We start from the raw sequence: 18656 nt of genomic DNA, 5'->3' as shown, positions 1-18656 counted from the left end.
GCCCCTTTGTGTTCGCGTGCTTTGCGCTTGTCATGATGTCCAAGTTTAGTTACCGCTAGCTAGAGCAACTGCTGCACTGATCAGGAGTACGCATTAGCCCGCTTTATAAAAAGCCAGAGGTGTAGTACTGTACTGACCGCAAGTTGCATAAAAAGAATGTTATGGCTCAAAACAACATTTCGAGTTTATCAACACTGAATGACAAGTAACTAAGATAGTTAATGTGCGTTAATGTTTAACTTTTGAGTGGGAGACATGCGACAGAAGGAAGACCACAGGACAGAAAAGCTTTCAATTCAATATTTATTTTGATGCAAGCATTAAACATAATATTTACACTTCGTGTGCACTTCTACTGCTGGACCCGTCCGTAAGATAAAGGACGCAAGTTGCAATACAAATGTACAAAAGCATAATATACAGTACTTGCATAAAATTAGAAATGAGCATGGAGTGCTTGCTTTCCATGCCATTTAGAGGGTAGTCTTCTTGTTCATGCAATCATAAGCAGCGCGGGCTGATCCATGTCCCATTTTTAAGTGGTATGGCTCAGCGATTCTGTTGATAAATCAGTTGCCATAGGTGAACAAAACAGATGAATCACCTAAATCTCGCACGCCCCACCAGTCGCGTCAATGCATCCTCTAGTGGGACGAGCATACTAGTCCCTTGATTGAATAATGGTGCTCTCCTGGGCATGTGCTGATGCAGCAGCCTGTCTTCCCCATGTGCATTTGACCAAATATACACATGATCGAAGAAATAGACTAGACTACCAATGATGGACACGAGACAAATTTGGTGGTACCTTAGAGCAAATCTCTCTTGCCTGGATGCCTTTCTCAATTAGCTTGTGGACTGCTATGGACACATTTCCAGCAAAAAATAAAGTAGCCAGGAAATGAAGGATAGTATACAAGTGAATTGAGAAAAGCGAGCAAGCAAGTGAGGTTTGCTGGGTAAAGATACCACCAAATTTGTCTAGTTTGCGTCAGAGGCACTGTGCTGTATTCCTATCATGTGTGGTGAATGGTACGCATAGCAGAATGGCCAGTAATTAAACATGTACCAAAGAATTCACCCTATTTCAGGGAGAAGACCAGTATGCTCGTCCGGCTGGGCCTTGCATTTGCATGGTAGGGCTTCAGGTCGGATTAAAATCGTTCATGTGTTTCCACCCATGGTGAAAAATTGACAAGAAAAATAAGTGCGGCATACCACATAAATAAGACATATGTGAGCAGGCCCCCATTATCAAGGCATGAAAAAAGCGTCCCTTCTAGATCACAAGGGAAAGACGTTAGTATGTGCCTATTTACTTTTTTTCACGCAGATACTGTTCATTGTGAATTGCAGCCTTTGTATTAGAACTCACATATTCCTTCTGAAAGAACTTGTGCACAATATAAGCACACATCTAGTGTTATTATCTTCAACTGTTTTATCAAAATAGTCGTTACCACTGGTCAGGTTGTTGGCCTTCCTTCACTCCCTTTGTAAACTTTGTCCTGAAAGGTTATATTAACTTAGGGGTAAACGTAAAACAACACTACAAATTTCACCTAGTGGATGCAGCTGGTTCTGAGAAAACACAGGTAGGGTGACAGCTGTTGGCATACTGTAGCAATAGTGGGTGGAAGATAGCTACGACATTGCTGCAATACTTCAGCTGTCACACTGCTACAATGCTTAAGACACCACAGAAATGTAAGTGCACAAAAAACAAGCACGTTCATCAACCACAAATTTGACTCCAGCAGTCACAACAAGGCTGACGGAAATGACGTAGGAAAAGACAGAGCGGCACGCTTCAACTGACAAGGGGGCAAGCATAGGTAGCGTGGATAACTTTCTTGTTGTGCTGAGGGGAGTGGTTTTGCTGCTGAAAATGTTGTGGGTGTTTTTGAAAAGTGTGCAGTAGGACTTACGTTCACACTTGATTTGCCAGTTGATGGTCGCCTGCAATTCTTCGATATTCATCTCTTGCGAAATGATAGTTTGCTTTGTTGGATGTCCTCTTCTAGGAGCAAGACTATCTATCGCAATAGATAGGAGCAAGACTATCTATCTATCATTCAGCAAGACTTGACTATCGCTGAATGCACTCCAATTTAGTTAAAATAGGCATAGAACCTAACTCCCCGAGACCTGCATTGGTTAAATCTTGTACACCAGATTTCCTGCAGCGTTTAGCAACAAGCAAGTCGTTTATGTAGAGCCGGTTATCCCGATAAAACCTTGGTTGCAGTCACTAAGAGCCTCAGTAAAAACATAAAAGCCCGCCCGGCAGTCTCTCGGTGCTAAAAATGCACGTCCAAGGGGGCGCCCTGTGGCTTTACCATACAGATATGGCGTGTCCCACCGCCTAAAAAAGGTGGCAAACAAGTGCGGCGTAGGTGTTGCTTTTTCAGCGCCACTAAAGCTCGCAAGAATATACAGGTTGGTAAGCAACGCCGAGAGTCAAGGCACATGCATTGGGGAGCATGTCACTCGCTTTCATAACTGCAATATGGGGGTGCTATACATCATTCCACTTCCCTGTAGAAACTGTTAAATTGGACAAACAGGCAAGTGCTTGAATAACCGCTTTAGGGAGCACCGGAATACTGTAAACACTCTAGCAGGCGCTGCTCCTTTGTCTGACCGATGCCGTAGATCAACTTGTAACTGCTCCCTCTGTTTTCATAGCACACAAGTGCTCAGAGAGTTCGCAAGGTAGTTATGTAGGGAAATGTTTCAGTTGTTTAGCATTTCAAAAGCTGCTGATGAATGCGTAAGCACTCCATTACTGGCACTCACTGATAAAGAAGGGTTGTGCTTTGAGAACAACCTGGTGAATGCTTTTAATTGTTTGTTGTGGGCGCTTATTAGCTTCGTTGTACACTTGTCTCCTACCAGGCAAATTCTTTATGCCTGGAATGCTTTATTCGGTGACCGCTTTGCATGCTTCTCTGAATAAAGTTTGTCACTTGACGCCTAGAGATCTGTCTTGTAACACCTTTTTTCTGTTAGTCTTGTTCGCGCTAGTATCAATGTCACAATTATTGTGAATATCAATATTAAACAATGGTAAGCACGCTGATGATATTGCCTTGCTTAGTAACTCAGGGGACCAACTGCAACGCATGCTCTCTGACCTGGAGAGGCAAAGCCGAAGGGTGGGTCTAAAAATTAAACTGCAGAAAACTAAAGTAATGTTCAACAGTCACGGAAGAGAACGGCAGTTTACGATAGGTAGTGAGGCACTGGAAGTGGTAAGGGAATACATCTACTTAGGACAGGTAGTGACTGCGGATCCGGATCATGAGACTGAAATAATCAGAAGAATAGGAATGGGCTGGGGTGCGTTTGGCAGGCATTCTCAGATCATGAACAGCAGATTGTCATTATCCCTCAAGAGAAAGGTTTATAACAGCTGTGTCTTACCAGTACTCACGTACGGGGCAGAAACTTGGAGGCTTACGAAAAGGGTTCTACTTAAATTGAGGATGACGCAACGAGCCATGGAAAGAAGAATGATAGGTGTAACGTTAAGGGATAAGAAAAGGGCAGATTGGGTGAGGGAACAAACGCGAGTTCATGATATCCTAGTTGAAATCAAGAAAAAGAAATGGGCGTGGGCAGGACACGTAATGAGGAGGGAAGATAACCGATGGTCATTAAGAGTTACCGAATGGCTTCCAAGGGAAGGGAAGCGTAGCAGGGGGCGGCAGAAAGTTAGGTGGGCGGATGAGATTAAGAAGTTTGCAGGGACAACATGGCTACAATTAGTACATGACCGGGGTAGTTGGAGGAGTAGGGGAGAGGCCTCTGCCCTGCCGTGGGCGTAACCAGGCTGATGTTGATGAAGCCCGCAACATGCTTACACCTTTTAAGATATTTGGCGCATTACACTTTGAATCCTTACAAGTACAGAAACTGCACGAGCGTGTAGCATAAACAAAAAATGTGGAAATAAAAAAGCTACAGCATAGAAAGGTTTCAGAGCAATAAAACAAAATACAAGTGGTAAGTATACTGTGTACTAAGCAAACATAAAATGTAACTTGCAGCCAAGCGATTTATGCAAGAAAAAAATACAAAAAATCAGGACATCTTAGGCCTAGTTTTATAGTGATCAAGATAAAGTGTACATAATGTCTACAAACACACATAAGCAGTAAGCTGAATAAAGTGGAATTAATATTTAGCCGATTTAGTAAGCCGTGCTAGGTAATACGTCCATAAACTTATCCACGAATGATACCGAGATTCTACTTTTGCGAACACGGACACGTCAGTCATACCTAACTCGACCATCCAATTACACGCGGTGCTGCTGCAGCCAAACCCACGGGGTCCCTGCATTTTTGGTTTCTCCTCCCTGACATGGACACTGTTGTGAGTAGCGGCCTCTCCACTACAAGATAATTTCCGAGTTTACTTATAGCAGGGCACTTTGAAGGTGGAATATTGTTAACACATTCAAGGAGCGCCTAAAGATTCACGAAAACAATGGTCGCACCACTGTAGGGTGCGAACATAGGACAAGTTCGAACTCACTGATGAATATCATGAAAATAGGGATCCTTCATGACAGTAAAATTTTTCACAGACGCGCAGCAGCAATACATCGTAAAGAAACGCTTCTTCACGTAACAATTCATTATTTTATTACTTAGTTTAACCAACATTCTCTTGTCATGTTTCGTTACGTCAAAGTTGTGTCAACACACCTTGTGTCAAAAAGTAGGTGGGTGCCGCAGCAAGCTTCTATTGCTTAATTTTTTTCTCTATAGGTGCTCGTAAACCGGAAACCTAAGTATAGATTATTTACAATCTCGAAGCATATGTAAGCGAGGCAACGTCATTGCAGTAAGAATCGCTGAAGAGAGCATATGAGTCGTTATTCGGGGACATTATTGAGTCGTTATTTTGGGTCATGAGTCATTATTCGGGGTCGCGTAACTTCGGGGTCATTGAAACTTTCGTATTAATGTTAATGTACTTGGTGCCATAATTTAGCTCATGTTTTCTGTCATAAGTTCCAGGCACAGTTCTTATGCAATTGTTTACATTAAATAACTCATTTTGGAATATTCAGCTGGCCACTCTCCCTTCCTGTCGCCGCGTTGAACTATTGAAATTTTACCATGCGGTGCGCCTCTCCACATTCTCCTTTACTCAGCAGCTTCACCAAAACTGCTAGACTAACATCCACTTAACACCATCCTTTTTGAATATGTCTCCTTCTCAACACTGCACCGAGACATTGAAATACTGTTTTTTGTCCCCACTATAGAACTATGGAATAATTTACGGAGTCGCAATCATTCTTTGTCACCTGCTGAATTCTGTTATATTTTGACCACTTGTCTTGCAGTACATCTTGTTTTGCTTTCGCTTTATTTCTTTGCTAAATTTGTATTCTGTACTCTCCATTCCTGCAATAGCCCTACGGGGTTACGCTATGCTGAAATAAATAAAAGAAATAAGTTTCAATCTCTTGGTGATGCTAATTTTAAAGCAGCAAATTAGCATTAAAAACAATCATACACAAACAAGAAGTGACATTTATAAACCAAGGCATTTAACGTTTCCAAGTTGAATTCAGCCCAATATTAATTTTCATGTGATGCACACAGGAAATTGTGGGAGCAGAAGCTGAAGCAGCTTGACCAGCTCCTAATGCCTACAATGAGTAGCAAAGCAGCGACATCTTGTTGTGAGCGAAAACTAACATGAAATACTGAAACAATTACAATAGACGTACGTTTATATACGTAAAAAAATGGGACTACAGTCATACTATTTGGGAAATAGATGATTGAAAGTGCATCATGCACCTGCCATTATCACTGTGTCACTACTATTGCATAAGCCACCTATTATTTTCTCGCTGTCGTACACATCCACCCATTATCCTCCCACTATGTATCCAACAATTCACCCAGTACACCTAAGATTCACCCAGCATGCACACCATTCACCCACCATTTACACAAACCACCCAGTATGTATCCTACTATCAACCTAGCACACCCACCGTTCCACCCAGCACATTCATCAATCACCAACCATATACACAGGTTACCCAGTATGTATCCCACCATCCAGCCAGCACACCCACCATTCACTCAGCGCTCCCACCATTGAGACAAGTCACCCAGTACGTATCCCACCAATACATCCCACCATTCTCCACTGTACCCACTATCCACTCAGTATAGACACAATGAATCCGATCATACCCAGCACATTTTCCATCATGCCCAGTATAAAATTCATGATGGACCATGCTGGGATTTTCAATAGGGTTATCGTGCCACGCATTACCCCTAGTTTTATTCATACGCTAACGAACAAGCTTCAGCGAATTCGTCGACAAATGATGAAAGTAAACAGTACAAAAGGAAATGAGCTAGAAAGGAAGACTTTAAACCACAGTTATGGTTACAACCGAGGTTTATTGCTCTGACCGGCAGTGTATGCCTATAGACTGCAATGGCAGCAATGAAATAGACAAATAAAGAGCACAAATATAAAACAAAATTAACTCTGGCAGGTCACAGGTGTTCATCCTGTGTCTGCAGATGAGTAGGAGTTCGTTTTCCGATAAAGATGTGGACGGGGCCCTCAAACTAATGAAAACTGAACTTGATAAGGTCGTCCGCAAAATAATTGTTGTTTAAGTTTCCCAGTTAGTGCACGATTAGCTTTAACAAGGATTATTTTGACTCGTTAGTGTGCAAGACTTCCCATTTCTCGGTAATGGTTGATAAGCTCTAGTGTCCCACGTAGGCATTATTCCATTTCACAACATAAAGTCTAGTTTATAGCATCAGTAGATATGTTGGCCTGCGCGTTTAGAGAAAAAGTTTGTAGTCATCCTGCACTCTATGAAATGTTTAAAGGGGAAGTCGAGAATCCGTGTTTTTCCGATGCCCTCAAAAGTTATTATGCTCGCCATGTGTAGTTTAGCTTTATGGAGCTGGCTGCAAGTACGTGAAAACTCCTCGAAGCATTCAGAATACTTGAACTTTAGTGACGAACATATGATGGTGACAGCCTTCAGCAACATTCACGTGCTGAAAGTCTTGGTTTCATCTCTTCTCATTAATCATACTAAGTACTTCAAAAAACTATATTGGGCTCTTTCACTGCAACTTTCCGTCGGATTTCCCAACTATTGCTTAATGTGAAGTTGGTAAGCGTGACGTATAATGTCAAAAGCCAAAACCAATTGAGATGAAATAAATATAAATCTATTTTCAAGTCTTGCTTGATTACAGAAACAGCACTGACAGAAATGTGACTGACTTCAGAAGCACTATTTCCTTTCTCACTAAGTGCCTCGAGCCCGATGGCAAGGCCAAGTGCGATGACCATGTCAAGCAGTAAGAGCGTGAGAACCTTTAATGCAGTCGTTGGTTCATTGGGCCTGATTTCAATGCATGGCATGTGAAGAGGCATCATAAAATCATCCATGCTTCTCTCGCTTCATTCATAACTATTTGTTTTTAGCCATACTTGAAATAGCGTGTCTAGAATAAACAAACAGAATAATTGCACTTAAACTGCTTAAACTTGTTGCCGTGTGATATGGCTGTCCTTAGCGAATCTTTTTTTGGCTACCATTTAATGGTGTCTCCTGGATTTGTCAGGCGTTCGGTTGGTCGGTCGGTCGGTCTTTGGTCTGGTTCTCTCTGAGAACATTAACATATACTTAAAAAAGCAAGTGCGTCTACTGGCGAGGCTCGAACCTCGGCCCACAACAGTAGCAGCTCGATACCCTTACCACTGCGCCACAACTGAACGTACAATCCTCCTATGTCAGCCACAACTAGCGCTTTGCGATGATCGCTGCGTTTTTAACGGTTTCCATACTATGGTACATGCCCACAAGAAAGGATTGGCGAAGAAACGTGTCCGCATGCTGATTATAATGATGCTTTTATAACGCCAAGGAGCTTTGAGATGATCGTCTCAAATTGATGATGATTATAATTTTGCTTCTATGGTACATACCCACAACGGGGTATTAGCGAAGAAGCGTGTCCTCGTCATAGCAGTATACAAAATATTGAAAATTATAATCAACATCAACGGGGTACAATGACACATGGCCACAACAGGGGATTAGCCAGCAAGCTGGAGGTCTCTGCCGTGCCAATGTCAACTGGCTCTCTGAGATTATTTCCGCGTGTTGGGAAGCACTATCATTTGCATGCTTCCATACATACTAGTGCAGCAACATCAAACCGGTTTTGCGGAAAAACCGCTTATCCAGTTATTCGATTGACCGGTTATTCGAATTTGAAAACCGGATAACCGAAGTGATCGGTTATTCGGTTGGTTATACTGTTATTAGTAACGGGATATTCGGATAGCCTAATATTCGGATACCCTGGTATTTGTTCATCTGTACTTGTACCCAAATTACCTCTCTTTCTCTCTTCTGTTTATTTCTTGTAGTTATTTTTGCAGCCACTAGCGCGAGCCACATATCCTGTCTCGTTAACCTCCTTACCTTTCGTTCTTTAAAATTTATCATTCCCAATTGCTGGGCTCTCAAAAATTGTACTACAGGTTTTCCCCTGAAGTTATTACAAGCGCCAGGTATTTTATCCGAAGCGACAGTCGCTTTAATCCTAGCGCCAAATTATTCTACGCGCCACGTGTTTTAATCCCAACGCCAGTGAATTTAATCCAAAGTAAAGATGCATTTGCGGAGGTCTTATAGAAGTTCAAAACAATGGCATAATTTTATAATTTTGCGCGACCAAACATAACTTAAGAGCTTTCTTGTAGAGGTTTGTCATTGGGCGGCAGAAATGCCTTTCCCGCGCGATACATCATCAAAATATTGCAGTGATATGAACATTATATTACTGCCGTTATCAAGTCATGCAAAAAGTGTCTATTTGATGGCTTTGCTGACATGCATTGAAGCAAAGGGGCATCCAGCAACAAAGTGTTCATTCGTAAGCTGATAAAAACAGGCTAAAAAGAACGTCACGTGACCTCTCATCATTTTGTTTCCTGCAAGGCCCGTTGACGTGGATATCAAATGAACGAGCTTCGAACAATCTGTGCGATTACAACTCCTTTACGCATCTGACATCACGTGGAAAAGGGTGTTACGGTATCTCACGCAAGATTCGCAGCATATTCCTCATGCTCAACCATATTGACATGGATATCAAACGATCGGGCTTCGAAGGAGCTCTGTGATAGTACCCACGAAGGGTACGCTAGACCACGTGGTGAAGGATGTCACGTGATTTAGCGTAACTATCGCAAGCCCACATGTGATTCACAAACACAGTGAGATGAGTATCAAACGAACAGGAATCGCAAGAGCTATGCGATGGTACGCATGTAGCGAACGTTTCACTTACCTGTTGGTTGGTGGTAACAGTTGGTTCTGTCGTCTCTGCTCTCTTGTGGCGCCCCAATACGGGTAAAAAATTATGCACCAACTACCCTGCAACATGTTTTATTGACCAAAGGGCTTCTCAGAGTGGCCTGAATGAGTGCGAAATGTTAATGTAAAATTTCGCCAATTCGTTTGTTTCATTCTTTGAAAAGCTATTCTGACTGGTCTGGCTTTGTAGGCCAGCTGGTTGAAGAACTGCAGCATACTATAAAACATGAATTGCTGCTTTCTTGTGGTAAAGTAAGCTTTGTATTGAGCCAATGTTTGATTCACGCTACAAATAAACTGCCAATTTCACGTCTTGTGAAGTGGATTGTGAAAGTTTCAGTGACAGAAGAAAAAAACACTGACAACTCCGACCACCTACAAACACAGACCATAACCCATCTGGAAAAGCTTGCGGTCTTTACTCATTCTGCCAGCGTATGCAACCTGAATGACGGACACGCAAAGCAGGAAGCCACATCACAACGGTTGCTGAATTTCAGGCGGGGAAACCCCCAGTCAAAAATTGCTGGAACCCTGCCGAGGAACCATGCCAATGGAGACGTTACTTCTGTATTGATGCTACCCACACTATTATTAAAGAATTGCCCTACAGAGAAATCACGAAGCTATTACAAAGTCAGATACAGGGTTTTGTACAGCCAGAACAGCTTACCGAAAAAGGAATTCCAGTTCTTGATGACGACATTCCAACATGATTCAATACGTTCAAAACACGGAACACAAAGCAAGGCGTTGCACATTGCGCCATTTTTCACGAGTCCCACGTTGATAAACTGCACCAGCAACGCACTTGACATATGTAAAAAGAAAGAAAGAATTTCTCACTGTAACTACGAAGGAAAAGTCAGACTAAAATTTCTATTTTTACTTAGGTAAAACAAATTTCTAGAACTTCTCCACCTTATCTTATGCCCATTACTGTTCGTCGTACAAGGCATCATCATAGTCAGTCTCTGACTCCACACCACGCCAATATAAACGCCTTTAAGTATTCTTTTTTTCCACGTACAATTTAGGAATGGAACAAGCTGCCTTCTGATGCGATTATGACCATTGAATCTATTCACAAATTTATTGCTTATTATTCATTGTCATGTTTCATGCTGTATCAATTTTCTCGTTTTTTTCACTGTACAACCTGTCCCATTGTAAATGAGCTCTTATGTTTTGTGCTGTCACTAGGCTGAATCGATATTATGCATTGTTGTATATTTATGCCACTTCTGCTAGGACCCACTGTGAGGGCCTGAAGGTCTTGATAGATAAATAAACAAATAAATAAATAAATAAATAAATAGATAAATAAATAACCCATATTCTGTATATACCGCAACTTCCTCACTATTACAAACTACTATATGCTATATATATGCTACTATATGCAAACGACTCTAGTACAATTTTACAGATAAACATGCACTCCCTCGATCTTGAAAAGGTAGCTAGTGGATTGTCGATTTCACTGTGATTGAATTGATTAAATTTAAATCTACTTCAATTGAACATTTCAAAACTATGAATCTAATTTCATAATTTTTAATTTATAATGCTTGTACTAAATTTATAAACTGTGCTATTCAACGAGTACATACTTAAAAATGTTTAGGTGTTGTTTTCGAAGCGAACAACCTCACATAAACAAGGTCCGTGCAAATATGTGTAGGGCAATATCAGTAATGAACAATATTTGAAATTTGGTGCCATAAAGGTTAGAATTTCAGTTATATTATGTACTTGTTCATTCTCATGTTCACTACTGACTACTAATCTGGGATATCGCTTCTAAGACAAATTTAGACAGGTTTGTAGAGCTCTGCAGTGGACAGCTGTACAAAAAAGAGATTTGTGCTGCATCCTAAAAAATCTAGAACAAAAGGTCAACCACGGCACTATTCTTTTCGAAGCTTAACATACTCAAAGTTAACTAGCTGCTCAAGTAATGCTTGCTATGCATAGACAGAAGGACATGATGTGTGACAAGTATATTCATTCCTTATCTTCTCTGCCTGACAATACACAATGTCATCTTAGGAATACTCGACTTAGAACACCAATGTTCAGAACTAAATGTGGAACACAGGCACTTGGTCATCCTAATACCTGATTACCTAATCAGAAATCGCGAAATCGCTAGTACGATTCAGCAATGCAGGTTTGTTCATAGCCTCAAAAAAAGTTTATCTTTGGCTTAGCTGTCTTGAATATTGCTCGTCGTGCGATATGTAGTGTAGCTGGAGTCATTTCAATCCTTTCTATATTCTTTAGTTTTGTTTAAACTCTTGCACAATTGCTCAGCATTGTTGGTTGTCAGAACTATTCCTAATTGTTTTCGCTTTACTTAGAATGATGCATGTATAGATTGCCATAAATTTTAAGCTTTTTGTGTAATTTCTGACTTCGCTTTCGCTTAGATTTTTGTTTTTGTCTGTTTCTGTATTGTTTCGCTGTGTTCTTGTTGCTTTCTGCCTCTGTGCAATGTACATGTAGGGGCGCCTTGCTTAGGCAGCTGCATCTACATTGAGCCCCTTCATCCGAGTTAATGTATGTCTAAATAAACAATATCAATAAAAAAATATAGATGCAGTGCACAGCGGCAGTGTCTACGGCATGCACTTCGAACGTTTTTTGCAAACACTCGCAAAAGAATTTGAACAGCTGTTTATATGCTTAATTCTACTCGTGTTGTGTTATATTTCCTTAGCAAAAATTCCAATAGAAATATTTAATTGATTTCTATAGGTTTCATATTATTGGATATTGAAATGATCAGGCTGATACACTAATATTGCTGATAGCATGTATTGGTCTACTGGAGTATAAAATAGACCTGATACACTGATAGCCTGTAGTGGTTTATGAAACAGATCTAATACACTGATAAAACTGATAGCCTGTATTTGTGTATTAGCTCAACCATTAGATTGGTGTGGACAGGAATGCTGCGTACCAAATTGTTTTACGAAGGTCCATTATTTGTTCATTTTACAGCTAAGCTTTCAGGCAAACCCTCCCGGACTCTGCTCATCGTGGTTGCTGCTGCTGCCTAGCAACCGCACTTACATAACGAATCGTGACCTATATATTGCCACTAGCAGTAGTGGCAACAGTGAAAAAGAAGAGGCAGGAAGGCCAAGATGGAAGAAATGCGCGTGCTATCCTCCCCAACCCCTGGCACGCTAGATAGCCTGATGCCATCGCCGTTGTTCTTGAAGTCTGGCGAACCTCAGACGAACTTGCTAAACATGCCCTGAATTCAAGCAAGAGCTCGCGCAGTGCTACCGGGTCGTCTTGCGATAGCTCTGTATTAATGTCATGTTAACCAGTGACTTGTCAACCATCCCCACTGCTTCAGAGGGAAAACGTTCAGCCACGTTCTCGATTTCGCCGGCGAACGCAATCGAAGTGCCGCGGGAAAGGTGCCGATGCTAGTTACTGAAGTTTGTGACAAGCAACGGAGAACGGCCAATACTAAGCTGGAGCCCACTCTTAGCCACAAAAACACCTTGCTTCAGTAGATGTAACAAGTTACTTTCTGCTGTCACTACACCTTCGCGCATTCCACCGCACATAACTTCGTCGAGTACACTGGCTCGTGGAGGAAGCGTAACACTTTCGGCGGAAACACGAAGGGGGTCGCCACGTCGCTTGTCGTCTTACCCGTCGATGGCTCGATCGGCCGAGAAAGTGACTACATCTCCCCGTAGGTCAATAACGGCCCCATATTCTTGCAGGAAGTCAACCTTGAAAATGACATCACGGGAGCATTCTCGCAGGACAAGGCAGCTGGTCACGAATATAGATCTTCGAATTCGCACTCTAGTCGTGCAAGTTTTCAGCGCAGTAATGGCGTGACCACCAGGTGTCCGAATCTGCGACCCGTTCCGACGAGTAATTACATTCTTTACACACAACGCCATCTTCCCGCTTAGAATTGAAAAGTCGGCAACGGTATCCACTAAAGCGCTAACCGCGTAGCCATCGATCACCACCGGTATGTTGAGCCAAGGCCGATCATTCCGTTCAGCTGCAGTTGACGTCGAATCGGTTCCCGTCCTTGCTCGCGTCAATCGGAAGTCTTCAGCCTGTCGACTGCCAGCGTCCTCGGCCCCAGAGGTCGCTGTAGTTAGATTTAGGCGAATATTGTCCACAACTTTTTTGAGAAAATACCGTTTGCGTTGAATGGTAAGGGATGAGGAGTGCGGAGAAAGGTGTTATCAACAAGCGACTGAGGCAGGGGTGCCCTTTATCTCCACTGCTGTTTATGACGTACATTGTGAGGATGGAGAGGGCGCTTGAAGGAAGTAATATCGGGTTTAATCTCTCATACAAACACGCGGGTGCAGTAGTAGAGCAGCAGCTTCCAGGTTTATTTTATGCGAACGAGATTGTGTGTCTAGCTAATCAGCAAAGTGATTTGCAACGTCTTCAGTCAAAACAGCGAACAGACAGTGGCAATACAGGGCCAGGAAATACCTCGGGTAAGAGAATAGATATACCTTAGTATATGGATAAACGAAGGCAATAGATATATGGAAACACAGGAAAAAACAACAGTGAAGAGGAAGAGAGAAGCAGCCATAATGAAGCACAGAGCGCGATGGGGATACAATAGGTACGAGGTGCTGCAGGGTATGTGGAAAGGTGTAGCGGTTCCAGCACTTACTTTTGGAAATGCGGTTGTTTGCTTTAAATCAGGGGTACAATCAGGACTCGATGGGAAACAAAGGTCACTGGGACGCCGCGCATCGGGCGCTCACGGAAAGGCCACAAATAAAGCTGCACAGGGTGATATGGGCTGGACTAGTTTTGAAGTGAGGGGAGCTCGCAGTAAAATTGAGTATGAAGAACGGCTGAGGTATATGGAAGAAAGTAAATGGGCTGGGAGAGTGTTTAGGTAGATGTACAGGAAAAACATTGATTCACGGTGGAGGAAGAGAACTAGGAAGCTTACCAGCCAGTATGCGGCTTGCAGGGCGGGCAACACAGCAACAAAGAACGTCCAGCGGAAAGTCAGAGAGGCTGAAATAATCTCATGGGTGGCGGCAACGGAAAAGAAACCTGCCATGAGTAACTACTTGAGAGGAAAAAAACAAAATCAGGAAATAACCGTTTATGATAACTCTAAGGGAGGCTCATTACCTTTCGATGCGAGATCGGAATGCCTGAGAACACGCACCTATAAAGCGACATACAAGAAGGAAGAAGAAGCATGTGCTTGCTGCGGTTAAGCCAGGGAAACTATGGAGCATGTTTTATTAGAATGTGAAGACGTCTACCCAGCGGTCGATTTAGGCACCACTGGCCTCCTTGAAGCCCTTGGGCTCAGCGGAAGCAGTGATAAAGCAAACATGTCCGCAGTAGGCATTAGTAAGAGGTGATCGGTGGATTGGTGGAAGAAAAGGAGGGAAACAACAAAAGACGGAGATGTACAAAAGCACAGTTCGCAATAAGGGATCAGAAAATTTGGGTGTGGTAGTTCATAGTGTTTTTTTTATCTTTTTTTATTGCTTAACCTAGGTAGGACATTAGGCAGTAGAATAGCGAGAGCTTGGTGGCGCAACCCACCGCCCCGATCCGAAGGGGCGCTCATAACATCCATCCATCCACCCTGCCGTAGCAGACGACGGCTAACGCGCTACCGGAGGAAATCCGCGGAAACGTTCGTTGGAGCCCTGAGAAGTTTTCTTCAATTGAGATCTTGCTTCGTCTGGCGGTAACTGGCCTTAAAAATGTCGCGTTGGAATTGCGGAAAAAGAAAAGAAAAGAACCATTGTTTAAGCCGTAAAGCACGTACACGTTGAGAGTTGCGTTGAGAAACATGCGCGTAATTACCAGAACATCAGGTTTTGACAGCATGAAAGTGTGCATGTGGTTTCGTAGGTTCAGATACAGGTGCATGTGACGCATGCGATAACCATTTACTAAATCGGACGCATACGAATGTTAACGTTAAGCTGCAAAAATGTTAATCCTTATCAGCGGGCCTGCTGTCCCTTGCGGCCTTTTCGGCCATTGTAATCATAAACAGAAAACCTGCGTGTAGCCGCTGCTCATGCCTCAAATATTGAGGACGCGTCCGGCAGGAGCCGGGATAGAGGCGAAATGCAAGAGGCCAGTTGAGAGATTCCTCGTTAGTATTCCGTAATTTTCCTCGCACGGGCGCGGTATATAGCTGCAGTCGCGGGGCGCTTTTTTCGTTGCGAGGTGCTTTGGTAATCGCGACAATAAATATTTTTTAAGTACTGCTCCATGAGGGCACATGTGACGGCTAATAGAGGCCTTTGGAGAGCACGGTGACATTACAAATGTTTCCGTTTCCGTTACAAGCTGTACACGAGGGCACTATATAAAGTGGCAACCAGTAAATAGAATCTCATAAAGAAATACAATGTAGCGCGCTAGCGCGCTCGTGCGAGAATTGCGAAACGCTAACGAGGAATTTACCGACCCACGTACAACTACGACCAAAGTGCACGTTAAACATCCCCAGGCGACGTAACTAAAGTTGTCCGTGGCCATTCACTACGACCTGCCTCGTAGCTTTAGTCGCTTCGCGACGTTAAAAGGGTTAATCACCGCAAAGCAAATCAATACATGCGGGCGTACATTTAAAGCTAAAAGACGGCATCCGTAAGTCATGGTGAGCCTTGGAAAAGCATCGAGAATTTTCTAACCTCTGGTCGAGCTAATAAACAGCATGAATAAAGTCGCTTTTATGGCACAAGCAAGCTGCAGATGCGTGCACTTTCGCCTCAAGGCGAAACTACATGAAACAACGAGAGCACATTTGAAAAAACAGTCAACTTAAATGAGCTGAAAGCACGCACAGCATGAACGCATACACTTTTTCGAAGCAGCAGGCGTCAACTAGGCTCAGAAGAAGAGGTTGCGAGGAACCTTGGCACTTCACAGAGCCGCGCGTTTCTTTCCACTTCCTCGAAGTCAGCCCGCCCGATCCTATTTATCCACACATTGCTTCTTTTTGTGTTTCACTCTCACGGATGGTGACGAAATGAGCCTTTTGCCGTCGCTGTGTCGGTTGCGGTAACCGAAGGCGCAGCAGCACGGCATCACAATTAAGTTCTTGTCTCTAACACACTCGTTTTGTTCCGCTAACGGACTAGATCAGTACGTTTGCGCGTACTTTCGCCGCGCAGGACCAACAATAGCGGTTGGAGCGCACTGGAAAGAAAAAAATATACAAAAGCGCGGCGCTTGCTTCCACGTGACACAGATTGGCCAATGGGGGAGTGGAGGAGGCTGGAGCGAGAAAACATCAAAACTGAGGGGCTTTACAAAGCATAACAAGTGACCCAGTGGTGAAATGAACGTCCCGACAACTACTGTCGTAACGGTGCTTTTGGATAGTCCGACACGCCAGAAGACTGTCACGGGCAATGCGACGTGCTGTGGCCGCGTGAACAATGGCCTCTTCAGCATAGAGCGTGGTTGTGTCGGCATCGGAAGGTAGCAGCGAGTCACGCGATAGGTATAGGCCACGGCCATATAGCAGATAGAACGGAGAATAACCAGCATTATCGTGACGCGACGAGTTGTATGCAAATGTCACGAAGGGCAACGTGCAGTCCCAATCCCGGTGATCATCAGACACGTACATGGAGAGCATGTCCGTGAATGTACGGTTGACACGCTCAGTAAGTCCGTTTGTCTACTGGTGGTATGCCTCGTGAACTTGTGGGACATGGAGCAAGAGTGAAGAAGGTCGTCGACAACCTTGGAAAGAAAACAGTGGCCCCTATCAATGAGTAGCTGACGTGGGCCACCGTGATGTAGGACCACTTCATGGGGGAGAAAATCAGCCATATCAGTTGCGCAGTTGGTAGGCAGAGCCCGCATTATGGCATAACGCGTGGTATAGTCCGTCGCAACAGCCACCCATTTATTGCCCGAGGATGAAGTTGGAAAGGGGCCAAGGAGGTCCCGGCCGACGTGGTAAAACGGCTTACTGGGGATATCGATAGGCTGAAGGTGCCCAACGGGGGACAACGGAGGCTTCTTCCGGCGTTGGCAAAGTTCGCAGGCAGCGACGTAGCTCCGAACAGAGCCATATAGCATAGGCCAGAAAAATCCCATGCGCACACGCTGGTACGTACGGGAGACACCCAAGTGACCAGCGGTGGGCACATCGCGTAACTGCGACAGAATGGTCGAGCGCAGTCAGGAGACAGGAGCAGACCTGGGTATGTGAGAGACACCCTGAAGCTGGGACCAAAATTTGCTGTTGAACCTCAACCGTCTCCGCCTGAACACTTAACCTTGCAATTACCACTCGATTCCACAGTTATTAAAAGAGCTTCCTGCGCAGGAGATCGTTTCAGGAGATCAATGTTAAAGTCGCCCCCGAGAATTAAATTGAACTTGTCGCTTACGTAGCTAAAGAGGCGGTCTAGAAATTCAATGAAGGTATCTTTGTCGGCAAGAAGGGGCCAGTGCACTACGGAATTAATATAATTGCGTGATAACAAAGTTAAACATCCAACTTTATGCTTATAAACGAAAATTCCGAAAGAACTTCACAGTTGAACATATCTTTAACCAAGATAGCAAGCCCACGACCCATCCTACGGGATCGATTTACAAAGAAGCTCTGATATCCATGCGGTTTGTAAATTTCTTCGCCACATGTTTACCATGTTTCAGTCAACATGATAGCGTCGAACTGGAAACTAAACTCGTCTATAAAACTCATAACTCATCTTCTTTGTGTCTAGCCGAACGAATGTTAAGGCGTAGGCAAGAAAACATACATCGGGGTTGATTTTAATTATGTTGCTGACATCTCGCGGTGACACGTTCATCATTCGAGATAGACTGCTCAGGCTCGCGAAAACCGGAACACTTTACACAATCTTTTCTACGTCATGCGCGCTACGGATGTGCAAGACAGGAGATTTTTCCTATTTTCGTGCATAGACCTTGATACTACGTGTCCAAGCAAAGCGCCAGTTCTTCGCATTCTTTGCGCGTTTGCCATTCCGAGCAACTGTTTTATAGCAGAGCAAAGGTGCTCATTGATCATTGATGAACACAGGTTCGCTAGACTTATGGCCAAAGCCACGCGTCGAAAGTTTCAGCTTTCTTGCCTTCTCGACTACAGCGTCATGCTTAGGTTGACATTTGAACTGGACATCAATGTTAGGAGCAACGTTGGAGTTTTTCGCTGGAACACGGTGACAGACGTCAATATCTGACTCCGAAATGGGCTCAC

This window comes from Dermacentor variabilis, chromosome 11 (assembly GCF_050947875.1).
Source record: "Dermacentor variabilis isolate Ectoservices chromosome 11, ASM5094787v1, whole genome shotgun sequence".
Taxonomy (NCBI): Eukaryota; Metazoa; Arthropoda; class Arachnida; order Ixodida; family Ixodidae; genus Dermacentor; species Dermacentor variabilis.
Note: the sequence above shows the minus strand (reverse complement) of the source record.